This window comes from Schistocerca piceifrons, chromosome 2 (assembly GCF_021461385.2).
Source record: "Schistocerca piceifrons isolate TAMUIC-IGC-003096 chromosome 2, iqSchPice1.1, whole genome shotgun sequence".
Taxonomy (NCBI): domain Eukaryota; kingdom Metazoa; phylum Arthropoda; class Insecta; order Orthoptera; family Acrididae; genus Schistocerca; species Schistocerca piceifrons.
The window spans coordinates 599,870,529-599,887,347 of record NC_060139.1 but is presented as its reverse complement, the minus strand read 5'-3'; the positions used below and the strand labels follow the sequence as shown (position 1 = coordinate 599,887,347).

Here is a 16,819-nt window from a genome sequence, read left to right as displayed (position 1 = left end):
AAAGTAAGTTTTGTGTGCAGTGCGTATCACAGTTAGTAGTGAAAGATGACATGTGTTAAAGGAAGTGAAAGGTGGCCACCAAGTCGCATTTTGGAGAAATGTTCTCTAACCGACACTGGTTGTATAGCATACAATTACCTGAGAGTTTTACAGTGCTGGAGAGCACCAGATGCGCTTTATGTAGTGACATATATTACATTATTTCAGAGCCATTCTCGATTTTTATAAGATCTAACTGGGAATGGCCTTTATTGAGAATTCTGCGCACTTTGTAACGCAACCCTAATAATCACGTGTGGAGTTCGTTCAAATTAGAGCATATTTCAAAATAAAATTGGTGTCAGAACAAAACGTACGTATGCAATGGCATCCCAGGTATTCAATTAATAAAGTTCTGGGATCGTAACACACATATTAAAAAATACATAATACTAGTACACCTGCATACCTTTGTCACAACAACAATATATTACGACATTTGGTTCTCCCAGACAGTAACGTACGCCATATGTAAATACCCTCAACAACTGGCCGTTGGTGCCAAGTCCCACAATAAAGTTTTCGGGGCTCGTAGTGGCGATTGTTGGGTTGCAGTTCTTCTCACAAGTGCATCCCAAACATGTAACGTAGAATACAATTCTAGAAACTCGCGGTCAGCAGTCCAGGTGGTGAATATATTCAACTGCGCGAAATTCTCACATTGAGGAGATCAATGTCGATTTTCGTTGCTCATCTGAAGAAAGCTGAATCAACAGCACAACTGCTTGCTTTATTTCGTCTCTATACTACTGGATATTAATAATATTCCTCCTGTGAGCAACAAGGACGACAAGACCGAAACACCTATCCATCATATGGCTTCCTTTGTCCTGGGGCCTCAACATCAACTAGCACCTCTGAGCCCTGTTCATACCATGTTGTCTGCAGACGAATTCACGACACGAATCATCCGCAGAATGATACATATTTACTTGTGAAGATCACTTTCTTTGTTTATTTATAGTACAGCCTCGCCACTGCTGACTGCGTACTACACAGGTCCTTCAACATAATGTATACGATCAGATCAAAAGTTTGCGAACACCCGTTAGCGGACATTAGTGTGGGGTTTGTGTCTTTATCTCGGCTTGAACTCTTCTGGGACCACATTGAGTGAGCTGTCCGAATGTCTGTGGACGAATGGTCGCCAACTCTTCCTCCAAGCGAAACCCGTGAATGTTGTACTGTTGGACGCTGGGTACTGGAGCAAATTTTTTCTGACTCATCTAAAAGGTGTTTCCTTAGGTTCAGGAACGTTATTGTCCAAAAATCATGCCTCAAAGATGCTGCTTTATGACAGAGTGTATTGTCAAGGTGATACAAACAACTATAGCTTCCTAAATGTTTCTTTACTGTACGCAGTACACAACCTGTTCATATTCTTACGCGTTTAGATTTTCTTAAGCACAGTAAGAGGAGCAAGCCCTGACTACTAAATATAACCCCACACTGTAACGCCTGCTCTTCCGTACTTCACTTTTGTCACAATATGGTAGGTAACATTGTCCAGAAATTCGCAGTGTCAAAGTGCTTCCATCGAATTGCTGAAAGGTGTAACGTGTTTCGTCACTCCAAATCATTTGTTCCCAGTAATCCACAGCCCAGTGGCGTAGCTCTTCACATCTTCTCAAGCACCACTTAGCAATGACTATAGGAATGTTTGGTTTACGAGAAGCTGCTCGTCAGCTGGACCTAATCCTTTATACCTGCCTGCTCTCAATCATTGTGCTCCCCGAACTTCGGATAGCACTTTGGAACTCGGGACATTTTTTACAACCACTCTCTGCAATGCTCGATAATCCCTGCCCGTCATAAATGGTCTTGGGTTTACCTGTGGCTAGTCCTTTGCGTCTCCATGTCGCAACATCAACAATAGACTTGGGCACCATTGGAGGAGTTCAAGCGCTCCTTACGGACCTGTTACTAAGGCGATATTCAACAATTTGTCCACGATATGTCACTAAGCTCTTCTGACCGATCCACACTGCTTCTCTGCTGACTATCCAATACTCCATGTCTTCTTTATACAGGTGGGTTCAAAACTGGTTCTGAGCACTATGGGACTCAACATCTGAGGTCATCAGGCCCCTAGAACTTAGAAATACTTAAACCTAACTAACCTAAGGACATCACACACATCCATGCCCGAGGCAGGATTCGAACCTGCGACCGTAGCAGTCGCGCGGTTCCAGACTGAAGCGCCTAGAACCGCTCGGCCACACCGGCCGACTCATACAGGTGGGCCCGTCTCTAGTAACATCTATTGGTTAATTCCGCATTACAGAGAGGGGTCCGGATACTTTTCATTAGATAGCGTATAGTCCATGCACGTGCATTCAGGAAGAGTTGAGATCAAAATTACGTACTCCCGGTCCGGCGTAAAAACTCAGTAGTTCGAGCGTCTCATATACAAACCGTATTTCCTCGTAAGTTGCAAGCTGTGCAGAAGGCTGAAAACAACGGTTTTATCGTGCATTTAAGATCAGACATCAATCATCGATCCTCATAATAAAGAGACTGACAGACAAGTTTTAAACAGGACAGCCACTACAGCGATAGACAATCTGATAATGGGATTGATTGTCGTTTCTGTCGAGTTCACAGTTGCCGTTCGTTCATTTTTTCTCTGGTCGCGGTTGTCACAGCCAGTTGTAGACGACAATTGCGACCCTTAAGGCAAATATTGAGGTTCGTTGTTGTAATGCGCTTTATTTCTCTATTTGATTTTCCGTTTTACGCGGCGGAATGTCTACAGCTGACCTGCTAACATCTGAAGTGAACAGAAGCGAGACTTCCTACAGATCCATTCCATACTGCAAGTTAACAATGAGGGTGTGAACGGAATGGAAGCTCACAGCTGCTGCAGTCGCAGTTATATTCCGCAAACACGTAAAACGGAACAGAACACATTGGCGCAGCCATGGTTAATTCCTTTCCTTATTCTGATCGAATCATAGTTCATCTTAGCTAACCGTCTCTATTTCCTACTTTCCTGAATCGATGGTAAGACTACGAAATGACACATCGGGGCACATAATATAGTCTCGATCTCATTTTCGCCACAACGGAAGCCTTCGCAGCTGGAAGAAATAGGGCGACCATTTTTGCTAATACTGTACCAACTTGACGTTACGTGTTACAAACCGGACACAATAGGAAGGACCAGGTCCCTTTGCTTTTTTCTTTTATAACTCGTTTATTACATCAGAGAAATACACATTTTAAGACAAAATTTAACTGCATGAAATATTGCTTCCAGTAAAGGTTAACATAAGCAGTGACGAAACTTCTTTCTCATAAGCGTTTCTTCTGGCAACAAATTTTAAGGAGGCAATGTAAGGTTTATGTCAATTTAGCTCAAGCACTTAGCCAGTGACTGAATCACGACACAGACACTTTAACAATTTCGGTAACAATAAATAGCGTGAATTTGTACTCACAGTAACCAACTAATCAACAGCCTTGCCATTGAATAAGTAGTAGGCCATTTGGAACGAATTAGCAACACCCAGGAACTTGGGGAATTAATACCAACAGTCTTTAAATGTCTTGCTCCCCATTAACAAACTTCCAGTAATTAAATGAATAACAAATCAAACACACAACGCTCCACTCAAACTCTTCAGTGGAAGCCAAGCCAAAAATGAAGATTCAATTAACTGACTAGCACTGAAGTCACACTAAAGCTCATCTCTGTGTTCCCAGACACACATGGGGCGAACTTATACAAGACAATATTTTGAAGGGAGCACATCAGTAAAAGGGGTAGTGGAGCTAACTCGTGCCACTGAAAATTAAGGTACTAGATCGAGGCACAAGGTGGTATACAATGAGGTTGCCTTAGGGCTATACTGCGCTCCATAATTTTATTTATTCAAATGGCCAATTCAAAATTAAGTACACATAAACCAGCATTAATTAACGAGGAGTGACACCAGATCACTCCAAGGGATGACAACACTTAAATGAAAAGACGAATGCCAGAGGCGGCAGTAACATCAAACACATTCTCCGAGTTTTAACCAGGAGTCACTTCCCGCTAGGCCCGCATCTCGTGGTCGTGCGGTAGCGTTCTCGCTTCCCACGTCCGGGTTCCCGGGTTCGATTCCCGGCGGGGTCAGGGATTTTCTCTGCCTCGTGATGGCTGGGTGTTGTGTGCTGTCCTTAGGTTAGTTAGGTTTAAGTAGTTCTAAGTTCTAGGGGACTGATGACCATAGCTGTTAAGTCCCATAGTGCTCAGAGCCATTTGAACCATTTTTGAACTTCCCGCTATACAAGTAAACATTTAACCAAGCACAAGGAAGGAACCCCACAGAGAAAATTCAAATAAAACCCCAAAAAGATTATAAAGGACAGGGAACCCCAACTATTTAAATTTAAAAGAATTGGCTCTCCCCAAAGGTAGTGTAAACGCTAAGGCCACACATAAGAGGCCACCAAAATTGGTTACCAAAAGTCTTATACATTTGCTCCTTTTCTTTAAAAGAAACACAAGGCTGCTTAACTTCTGCTGGACGTCCGGTATGTGTCGTGTAGGATACATCAGGCAGCAATCCAATCTAGGTGGTCGCAAGGCACGGCGAGCAAAATCAGGAGAGCAGACAGGCAGGCAGCCAACACATATCCTCCATCCTGAACCGGCAGACCGCGTACAGCCAACTCACGTATACGTGGTTGCTTCCCACCTCCGGAACCGCGGGACTGCTACGGTCGCAGGTTCAAATCCTGCCTCGGGCATGGATGTGTGTGATGTCCTTAGGTTAGTTAGGTTTAAGTAGTTCTAAGTTCTAGGGGACTGATGACCACAGATGTTAAGTCTCATAGTGCTCAGAGCCAGCCAGCTTCCCACCTCGTACCTCACGGCGTCTCAGCAGGTAGCCCGAGCAAACTTCAATTGGTACTCGCCCCGCGAATGCGGAAAACAACAAGGCAAGCAAAGATAAGAAACATCGAAGGATCGATAATGGACATCCAAGAGACTGGCGCGCCAGTAACGAACGCCACGGTTCAAGGACCTACCCAGAAAGTGGGCGCCGCATGGGAAATGCCAGACATATTCGTTAGAAGAATACTAAGGAAATGTCGTCTATCAACAAAGGACTTATGTTGCAAAACACACATTTGACCAGTACCTGAATATGTCTTATCAGTCTGAGATCCATACCAGACAGGAATGATAAACAGAGAAGCTCCACAGCACAGCAGCACATTTCGTTACAGGTTCGTACGCGCGAAAGCGTCACGGAGGTGATCAGCCAATTACAGCTCGACAGCTGCAAGAGAGGCGGTCTGCATCACGGTATGGTCTGCTGTTAAATTTTTGAGAGTATACGCCCCTAGAAGAGTGAGACAATATATTGCATCCTCCTATGTATATCTCGGGAAAAGGCTATGAGGATAAAAATAGAGAGTCGAGCCCCGACAGACGCTAATAGCAATCGTTAGTATCGCGAACCACTCGCGACTGGAACGGGAAAGGGGGAAAGAGACAGTTGTACACAAAGTATCGTTCACGTCCACCACAAACTGCAGGCTGGCTTGCGAAGCACAGATGTAGGTAAGGAGGAAAATGTTTTTAGATTTTGAAAAACACTTATTTTAGGGAGACATTTTTGTATTTTCAGGAAGATACTCCTGCACATAAAAAGTGAATGCCATCATTTAAAAATGGAATAAGAAAATGCACTAAACTTCTATTACAGCGCTAGCTAGAGGCGAAAGTCTGAAAATTGTTCCAGGGTATAGCACTCTCCCCTTCATACCTCAGGGTCTGACTTAAAGAAGTCCACGAATTAGCAATATTTACGCCAACTCGAAAACATCAGTTGTTTCTGGAGATAGCGGTTAAGTCCCATAAGATTTCACACACATTTTTTGGAGATAGTGGATATCTTCCGCATATAATTTAGCTGAGGCAGCGTTGTTGATTTATTTGTTTTAATTACACGGGATTTTTTAAATTTTAAATATTAAACAATCGAATATCGTGTTAAGGGTGTGCTGGAAGACACACCTTTGTCGTTTAGGTATCGAGGCCAATCGTTGCAAAGCGGCACGAAATGCAACTTGCCGTAATGTCGGTCGTGGGAAGGTGAAAGGTCTTCGGTTTACTGACAGAATTATAGGAAATTGTTGCTTATCTGTAAGGGGGAATCCGTACAGAACACTTGCGCGCTCCAGTCTTGAGGCCTTCTCGAGTGTCTAAGATTCCAACTAGGCCGGATTAAGACATCGAAGCATTTCACAGGCCTGTTGCTAGATTTGTGTTCGATCAACACGCGAAAATTACGGAAATTCTCCGTGAACTGAAACTCTGTTGGTTAGAAGGAAGGCGACATTCTTGTCTAGAAAACGCTATTGAGGAAGTTTAGAACAGCGGCATTTGCAACAAACTGCAGAACGATCTTACTGATGTGTAAGGACCGAGAAGACAACACCAGAGAAATCACGGTTTGTACGCAAGCACACAGAGAGTCGCTATTCCACCACTCAGTTTCCGACTGTGACAGGGAAGGGGTATGCCTGACAGTGGCATACTCAGCTGTGTACCTTATGGTGAGTTGCGCAGTATGTGTGTGTAGATGTAGATACGAATGAAGATGTTTACTGAACTATGTTTAATGCGTTTGCGTAACTGAGAAAATTGTCTGGTTCAAGGATATCTTACATTGTTTGCATTGCATATTCATATTTTCCCATCATAAAACTCATCGATGGTTGTGATCACATCACAAACTGACATCAACAGTAAACTGATGTACGTTTCCGACGAAGCGCGATTATTAAACAGAGTCTCACAGTACTGCATGATTTATTAAACTTCAACCCTCGAAGTGGGTTGGGTTGTGTATCACAATCGCCGGCCGGTGTGGCCATGCGGTTCTAGGCACTTCAGTCTGGAACCGCGTGACCGCTACGGTCGCAAGTTCGAATCCTGCCTCGGGCATGGATGTGTGTGATGTCTTTAGGTTAGTTAGGTTTAAGTAGTTCTAAGTTATAGGGGACTGATGACCACAGATGTTAAGTCCCATAGGGCTCAGAGCCATTTGAACCATTTTTTAATCACAGTTTCACAGTTTTATGGGAAGTAAAAATAATTGTTCTTTTCCTCTAGTACTGTTCATTTATACGTATTTTTGAGTACGATCAAGTTATACAGGACATATTATAGAGAAGCAAAAAGTATTTAGCAAGTTTTACAATATTATAAAGGTATCTTAATTTTTTACGTAACTTTCTATATGATCGTTGCATATCCCCTGTAAATACATTGTGGAATAACGTTGTATATAAAAAAATATTAATTTCCTTTTACAATGGCAAAATAATGGAACTCTCTAGCAGAATACATTATCTGACATAATGAAATAATACAATGACTTTATTTAATTAACGTCTAAATCCAAAAGGAATATACTACATAGGATAGGAAACAATAACAAAGAAAAATTAAAAGAGGAAACATAAATTGAACTGTTTACATTTACATCTATACTCCGCAAGCCACCCAACTTTACGTTCCTACATTTCTTGGCATTCTGCTTCCAATGTATTTTTCTTCTCAGAAGGTAAATTAACAGAAAATTCTCTGTGTTGCACATGAAGGTAAATACGAGTACACATACCCAACAACTCCCTCCTTTTCTCTGCCGATTCAGGAAGAAGTTCTTTATAAAACAAAGAAAACCTCATAACAGATACAGGAATGTTAACGTGAGTTGATTTTCCCTTTTGTTTGCATCAGAGAATGACTTACTGAAGGTTAAGTGATGTTACGACTAAGATACAGAGATATTGCATTTGGATTATCTGTACTGATACTGAACCATGTAACTGGTAATTGCTTCAAGAACATCGACAGCAACAAAGTCGTTCTGGTTCATTTACTTAAACAAGCTTAAGGTATCACATACTTCCATTCAGAGGAAATCGTGACATCCATAACCCTTCTTTTTCCCCGATTAATACAGAAGTAGGTACCAAGACAGAAAGCTAAGCGTCGAAATTTCAAACTGATATTCTACTGTTCTAAAATGTCTCATCCTGCCAAAACAAGGTAGTTGCAAAACTCATTGTCCAGTTGATGTTTTGAGGAAACTGACGGCCACACCATGCAAATTATTTTAGTATCAGTTCTTACGTTATAATTCTATGCCCCGTTCTTGCGCGTATCATTTCTGACGTATTTTTTTCAGCCATGTCTTCACCATCTGTAAAAATATAAGATTATCCAACATTTCTTGGCAGTCTGCTTCCAATCTATTTTTCTTCTATGCTTTTATTAAACGATAAAATATCCTTTGGAGTGAAACTTACATTTGTCACGTCCGCCATTTTTGAAAAAAAGTCATACTGTGACCTTGAGCTGTTGATAAAATATCGTATTTATACCACGAGTACCAGTAGTCTGACCATCATCAAATTCATAAAAGTATTCACGGCATCATGAATCAAATTCGCTATCGTCAAGTGTGAAAACCATATTATCATATCGAAATACAAGTTTTTTGGTCAGTCTACAAAGTCGTTGTTAACGCTGTGAACAGATTCGTACCACGCAGAGGAGACTGAACAGTTGAACACTGTTTACTGTTCGTGTCAAGGATGGTCACAAAGGTCAGTTTTCATAATCTTTGACTCTAGCGGTAAGGTTGTAACATTCAAGGCTTATGGTTACCATCCCTGCATTATGTATTACTAGATCAATACTCTTATATCTCCAGCTATATCTAAATTCAATTACTTTTCGATGACAGGAAAAAGGCTTTTAGAAGAATAATAGCAATACCAGACAATAGTAGTTACAATACCTTTGTACCATAAACAATCAAAATCAGATTCAAAAAATTAATATATGGAAAATGTTTAGGCAAAAGAATAACATATTTCGTTCTCATCATGTGTAAATGGTGGGAATTAAATCTCGAGCCTAATTAACAAGTATAGATAATTGATTGTTTAGCATTGTTAGAATTTTTTCTGCAATTTTAATATTAATGTGATTTTTATGTGTTTAGAGGATGTCTTAAACTTGTTCTACGAAAGTAGCGAATATTACAGAGTGTTTGATAATGTTTTCAAACTATTTCATATTATAAATTAGGATTTGCATTATTATAACTAGTAGTACATTGTAGGAAGAGTATAAATACTCGGCCTCGAATAATGTTAGGGCAGTTGAGTGTTGGACCCACTAGTGGACAGATCTGTGCTACAGTTGAGGTAAGTTCTTGGTGCACGATTCAGGTTTGGATTTACAATAGAGAAACTAGTGTGTTGGACATTGTCTAAAACAGCATATTAGAACAGTGCAGTATGTAAGGGATCCGTGATCCCACGAGCATAGATGCTAGTATCCGACGCCCAGGTCGATAGTAGACAGGAGTCGATTGTCGAGCATTGCAGGAGGCAGTGAGACCGAGTGTTGGGTGCGGAGTAGTATTGGAGAGTGTCGAGCAAGCGGTGGTGTTGGAGAGACAGGCAAGAATGGTGGTCGAGTGAGTTGTAAACGGTAAAATTCACCGGAGTATGACGAGTGAGCACGTCCCCCTGATCGTTTTGGGGTTGACCCTCACTAATACCAATTCGCGAGTGATATGAAACAGAAAGTGACAAGTGCCGAATTACGTGTTTCGCGTCAACTGCGTTGGCCAGCAAGAACCATGGATTGCAGTGAGGATTGTTGTGAATGTTAATCATCAGCATTGAGTGTGACGAAGCACTGAAAATCAGCCATCAATAAAAACATATAACCGTAATTATACGTGTAAGGCGAAGGTAGCAACTGTCTCAGAATTTGTGTTAGTAGAATATATATATATATATTTATCAGTTTGTACATCGCTACCTTTCTGCTCCTTAATAATAGACAAACTTTCAATCATTCCACTATTTCGTCTCAGAACAGCCGCACTCAGTTGAAATACCACCGAAACCAGCAGAAAAACCGATAGCCTTTCTTCCATTAAGCACACGATCATATAATCATAATAATTAACTGTTTGGCAGCTACGATAAATTACACAAAACCCAATAAGGAATTTTAATTGGGGGTGTTTCATCTTGGCTCCCGGGAAAAGGACAGTTGCAATCTTCGGATCCGCACAATGATTTATTAAGCACCATTTTTGGTTTCAGTGGAATGACTTTTGCAATTATCGGGCAATTTTAGTGCAAGAATAATCCGGCATTGTCGTTACCGTGACTAAAATTACAGTATTCCAACTAGAAACAGTGTAATATAACATTTATGGTGAAATTAGAAATCGCGGTAAAGAAGCACATTATTTCGACAATTAAGTGCAAGAGTGACTGAGAAACAGTAAACAATTTGTTTTTATGATTTCAAGTGTCAAAATCAGTGTTAATAAACAATATATTGAAGTATGGATACGAGAACCTGCGTGAATTGCTGTAGAATTCATATTCTAAGAAGAGGCGCGTTTGTGCATAATCACGAGTGAACCAGTCAAATTTCCGTTACGAAAGTATCAGGAGCATATTCTCAACTGTCTTTGTATCCGAAATTATCTTTTGAACGGTGTAAATCGCTCAGTTTGATGTGGACCCATATACTGTTACTGCATTTGCGAGTGTTGACTGTGGCGTAATTGTTGGATGATGTCACCCAGACTGTGAGCGGCTAGCCAAAGACTCTGGAGCAGTGAAGAACTTCAACACGCCGCGACAGCAAGGTTTTGGATAGCGCAGATGTACCACACTGACCAGTGACTACAGCAGAGCCAAGTGGTTGAAGTAGAGACAGCGACAGCGCGGAGTTCGACATCTAGTGGCGAACCCTCGAAGTATACACCTACCGGCCGATCAGCAAAATACGTGACAGCAGCTCCATCCCGTCGCCAACCACTGGTCTACGAGACTGCTTCAGCGCGATTCGCCGCGGACATAAACAGTGCACAGGGCACCACACCAGCTACAACGACGCTTCGCCTGACAGCGGCCGCGCCGGAGGAGCCAACGCCAACACGACTAACAGCGCGACTTCAAACGTCAAAACATCGCGACTTCGACGAGCGTCGAGGGGTGAGTCAGGACGGTTTGCTGGCGCGAGACTAATTAATATTGCACTATCTTCAGAGCGCGGAAGGAACTTCAAATTAAATTTGTCAATTGCAGAAAATATAAAAACAATTTTTTTTTAATTTCTTTGCGAATTTGCTCTGAAGCATGGTATGCTAATATGCATGTGTTTTCATGCTGTACAGCACAGAATAGTGTCTCATTTGCATTATTTATTGTAAACTACATGTTTATAGGTCTTTTAAGTTGTGTGTATGTTACTTCGAGATTTTGTGTATAAATGCAGTCATTGATGTTTGATCTGGGTAGGCTTATGTAATTTCTGGTGTTCGATTAAGAGGTATATTTTGCCAATGTAGGTTAACCTAATGCAGTAAGGATTATTTCATTATTAGCTAATTAGTGAGTGTTTGGATTACTAGGAGGTTATTTTATTTTTATTTTCTTTTCTTGTCAGTGCATAGTGAATAATTGAGAATGGATCCTGAACTGAAGGAAAAGGTTGTGGAGGAGGTAATTAGAAAAATGGAGATAAGGCAAGAGGACAAGGATGAGTCAGGAATTGGTAGTAGCAGAATGTCGATGGGCAGCCCATTGGGTCATTCAACCGGTTACCCTGAGACACCAGTAAAAGCAATTAGAAAGGAACTGAGTCTTGAGGATGGAGAATCGCAGTCAGTAATACTTAAGATGCTCCAAGAAATCAACAAGCGAATCGAGGGGGTGTCCAAAGGAAATGATGACATCAAGAAAGGAAATGAAGAAATCAACAAGCGTATAGAAGAGATGTCCAAAGGAAATGACGAAATCAAGAAAGAAAACAAAGAAATCAAGAAAATTATAGCAGAGATGTCCCAAGAAAACCAAGAAAACTTAAGGAAAGGACTGCAGGAATTCTAGGAACAGATGAGAATAACTCTTCAGGAGAGAGATGACAAGCTGCAGGTGAACGTAGATCGATTCTGAGAAGAGTGAAAGTAGAGATAATCGGAAAGGCTAAGGGGGGGTGTCAGGGAGGTCAAGACTGAGTTGGAGGGGAGAATGAAAGAAATGGAAGCACACCAGAACCAATGGATTGAAGACATGGTACAGGTGCAGCAGCTGTGCCAGTTTAATATTGGTAAATTGGGAAATAGGCAAGTGAAATTGGAGGAGGCTGTGGAACATATAGTCACAAGTGAGATCAAACAGCTGCAGAAAGGAGTCCAACAGCCAGAAACTAAAACCGAAGAGATTGATAGGAAGATAAATAGTGCCACCTTAACAGTAGGGGAGGGCAAGTTCGTTACGTTAGTAAATGCTGATAATAGGTATACCCAGACAAACATGGGGCAAAAATATACCCCCAAAGGGGCATTAAATCCAATGATATTTACTAAGTGGTTACGAGGAGTTTTCCCAGCACACTTACGAGATTCAGATAAAATTCAGTTCGCAATAGACAGAATGGAAGGTGAAGCTTTCACCTGGGGAGGTAGGAAGAAAGAAGAAGTTACCAGCTACAGTCGGTTTGAGGAAGAGTTTTTAAAGAAATACTGGTCCAAAAGTCACCAGTGTGCAACACTTGAAGATTTACTGCATCGCAAGTCCCTTAATATCTGGAGAGGTACCTTGAGAGAATTTGCTGAGCGTCTATGGGAGTTGAATGAAACATTGGAGCAGCCATTAAATGACGACATAATGATATCAACAATTAAAAGGAGTTTAAGTCGCAAGATGCAAGAAAACTTATCTGGAAGCCTGATTTAAGATAAAGATACTTTAATGGAAGTATTGGAGCAATTAGAAACTATTCGTGCACAGGAAAATGACCAGATGCATGACCAGAACCAAGGTGGAAATAATTATCATCAGAATCAGCTTAATGGCCCACCAAATTACAGAGGTAGAGGTGGGGGTAATGGACATAGGAACCATGGCAATGGTCGACAGTTTCACCACAATTATGGGAGAGATAATGATGATAATGACAGGAATTATGAGAGGGGAGAAGATAGATGAAGGGATCGTGAGGTACAAATTGAAGAAAGTTAGGTGTAGGGAGCCAGCAACTCTTTTGCTAGTATAGCAAGTTGCGACTGGTACACTCCCAGCTGGGTGAGACTTTATTTCTTATTTCAAGTTTCACTCCTCTACCATCTTTCTCTGTCCTTAGGTTGAGAAAGTTAGTGTGTAGTAGTTAGGATTGGTAGTGGTCATCCAAGTAATGCAGTCAGGACCCATGTAGCAGATTTATAGTTGACTTAAAGCAAGGATAATTAGTTACTGTTGATGTAGAGTATGAGATGTCAAAGAATCAATAAGTTAAAAATAAGTACATTACAAAATTAATAGTGCCAGAAGTAATAAAATGAGAACCAGATCAGAAATTTAATGTTTATAAAATGTGGTGGGAAGCTAATTGGTGAAACAAGAGTTTGTGTAACGTTACAGAGTTGTCCTATGAGGCATGAAAAGGTCAAGCAATTGTAAGAGAACTGAAGTAATGTATCAGCTCGTACGTAGATGAATATATAAAGAAACAAATACATGGGGAGATGGTTGTTCGAATAAATGATGTGAAATATTATTTACAGAGAGGCCAAGGAGCCTGGAGTAGTATTTTTATGTAGTTATTGTGGCGAATATGGAGGACTGATGTAGGTTGAAGATATATATTTATTTGCAGTTGAAGTTGCTGTTAAGTTGAGGGAGTTATGTGTAATGAAGTGTATTTGAGTATGAGATGTTTGAAGTATTGAAGTATATGGAGGATTGATGTAGGTTGAAGATAGATATACGTTTATTTGCAGCTGAAATTGCTGTTAAATTGAGGGAGTTATGTGTAATGAAGTGTATTGAGTATGAGATGTTTGAAGTATGTCATTTAGCGCATATGCAATATCTGTTTGCAAGTTGTTTGTAGGTATACATGTTGATCTAAAGTATGCTGATAAAACAGAAAGTGTAACTCATGAGTAATTCATGTATCCAATTAGCTATCAGAGTCAATTATGATTATGCTTACGTCAAGCTTTAGAAGCAGAATTCTGGCACTGTGTAATGAATAATAAATATCCATATAGCAGATTTAGATTAACGTCAATATAACAGGAAATATTGTATCTCTCATTTGAGTATTAATGATAACCATTCACATATGGCAGTAATGTTTCGCAAAATTAAATGATCAGTAATTTAAAACTTTTCATTGGATGACCACATTAGTTATAGCAATGCAAATAGACATATTTGATGCAATAATGGAGCATTTAAGATCACTGAATCGATCTGTAGAGGTATGAGGGATTGTAAAATAATTGCATAAGTCAAGGTGTAAATGCTATATTTTGTTTTGATATTCAATTTCGCTTGTGTTAAGGACTCAAATGAATAAGTTGTGAATTTCTTCCTTAACTTCAATGTGTGTTGACCAAGTGAGTTATAAGTTTCTTCCTTAACTTTAATGTGTGTTGACCAAGTGAGTTATAAGTTAGAGTGATAGTAGTATGGACAGCACGAACCCTGCTGAAAGGACGGCATACCAAAGGGGTAGCTGGCATTCTACTAATTTGTTTTTTTGTCTTTGCTGTAGCAACTTATAATAAATATGTAGTTAATAGCTCGTACAAACCTTTGAAAGTGAAGATTTTTGGTAATTGAATGTAAGACAAAGTTTTATAAAAATATTTACCATGCTATGTTAATTAAGGTAGATTGATTTTGTTGATTTTGTATGATGTTTCTGTAGGGACAAAATGGTTCAAATGGCTCTGAGCACTATGGGACTCAACTGCTGAGGTCATTAGTCCCCTAGAACTTAGAACTAGTTAAACCCAACTAACCTAAGGACATCACAAACATCAATGCCTGAGGCAGGATTCGAACCTGCGACCGTAGCCGTCTTGCGGTTCCAGACTGCATCGCCTTTAACCGCACGACCACTTCGGCCGCTCTGTAGGGACAGTTTGCTACCGGAGTCAATAGGGTATTATTTGTGATACGATGTAATTTTCAGTATTTGAACCAGAACTTATGTTCCTCATTTTCATTTATATGATATGTGATAATTTTTTACTATTATTCTTTTTCGCCTGTGACTACAAAGAAGGTTTTTAGGGCGGGGATGTAAGGGATCCGTGATCCCACGAACATAGATGCTAGTATCCGACGCCCAGGTCGATAGTAGGCAGAAGTCAATTTCGAGCGCTGCAGGAGGCAGTGAGACCGAGTGTCGAGTGCGGAGTAGTATTGGAGAGCGTCGAGCAAGCGGTGGTGTTGCAGAGACAGGCAAGAATAGTGGTCGAGTGATTTGTAAACGGTAAAATTCACCGGAGTATGACGAGTAAGCACGTCCCCCGGATCGTCGTGGGGTTGACCCTCACTAATACCAATTCGCGAGTGATATGAAACAGAAAGTGACAAGTGCCGAATTACATGTTTCGCGTCAACCGCGTCGGCCAGCAAGAACCATGGATTGCAGTGAGGATTGTTGTGGATGTTAACCATCAGCATTGCGTATGACGAAGCACTGAAAATAAACCATCAATAAAAACATATAACCGTAATTAGACGTGTGAGGCGAAGGTAGCAACTGCATCAGAATTTGTGTGTTAGTAAAATATATATATATATATATATCAGATTGTACATCGCTACCTTTGTGGTCCTTAATAATAGACAAAATTTCAATCATTCCACTATTCCGTCTCAGAACAGCCGCACTCAGTTGAAATACCCCCAAAACCAGCAGAAAAATCGATAGCCTTTCTTCCATTATGCACACAGTCATATAATCATAATAATTAACTGTTTGGCGGCTACGATAAATTACACAAAACCCAATAAGGAATTTTAATCGGGGGTGTTTCAAGTAACGGATTATTTCGGAGTGTTAAATAGTTTGATTTAATATCGCAAAAGGCAGAATGATGCAACGGCCTTGCCGCAGTGGATACACCGGTTCCCGTGAGATCACCGAAGTTAAGCGCTGTTGGGCGTGGTCGGCACTTGGATGGGTGACCATCCAGGCCGCCATGCGCCGTTGCCATTATTCGGGGTGCACTCAGCCTCGTGATGCGAATTGAGGAGGTACTCGACCGAATAGTAGCGGCTTTGTCAAGAATACCATCATTACGACTGGGAGAGCGGTGTGCTGACCCCATGCCCCTCCTATCCGCATCCTCCAAGGAGAATGACACGGCGGTCGCATGGTCCCGATGGGCCACTTGTGACCTGTAGATGGATTGGAAAAGGCAGAATGATATATGACTTTATATTCGTACTTTGTTGAGTATTAGTGTTGAACAATGCATTGGACCTCACACCCACATTTCTATGCATTTCACACACACAAACTACTGCATCTGGACTATTTAATATCGCCATTGTAGTATGTGCTACTATCGGTTAGCTGTAGTAGTAACAGCGAGGTTTATTTCACCGAAGATTGATAATGAGCTCATAAGATACAGGTTTTGAAGTGAATAAATCTACGTTCTTACTTTACTTCAGTAGTAGCGTACATCATTGTAGTGATATCCATTATGGTATCCTGTATTTATTGAACAAGAATATTTTTGCTGATATATGCAGTCGTCGAGGGACTCCGAAGGCAAGTTATTCACAGGTAATTAAACCAGTTTTAACTACTCGCTAACCGGTGGGACGCTACAAACTGTTCAGTCCCTCTGTGTGGTATGAATCTGCCCACAGTGTTAACGCCTATCACAGTTTTAACATGAATGAGTGCACTTCATAG

At 40.8% G+C, this 16,819-nt stretch overlaps 1 pseudogene; it reads left to right on the top strand.

Annotated features, from left to right (window-relative positions):
• Nucleotides 1-15,990: 15,990 nt before the first annotated feature.
• On the top strand, nt 15,991-16,108 carry LOC124778666 (annotated as a pseudogene).
• Nucleotides 16,109-16,819: the final 711 nt, after the last annotated feature.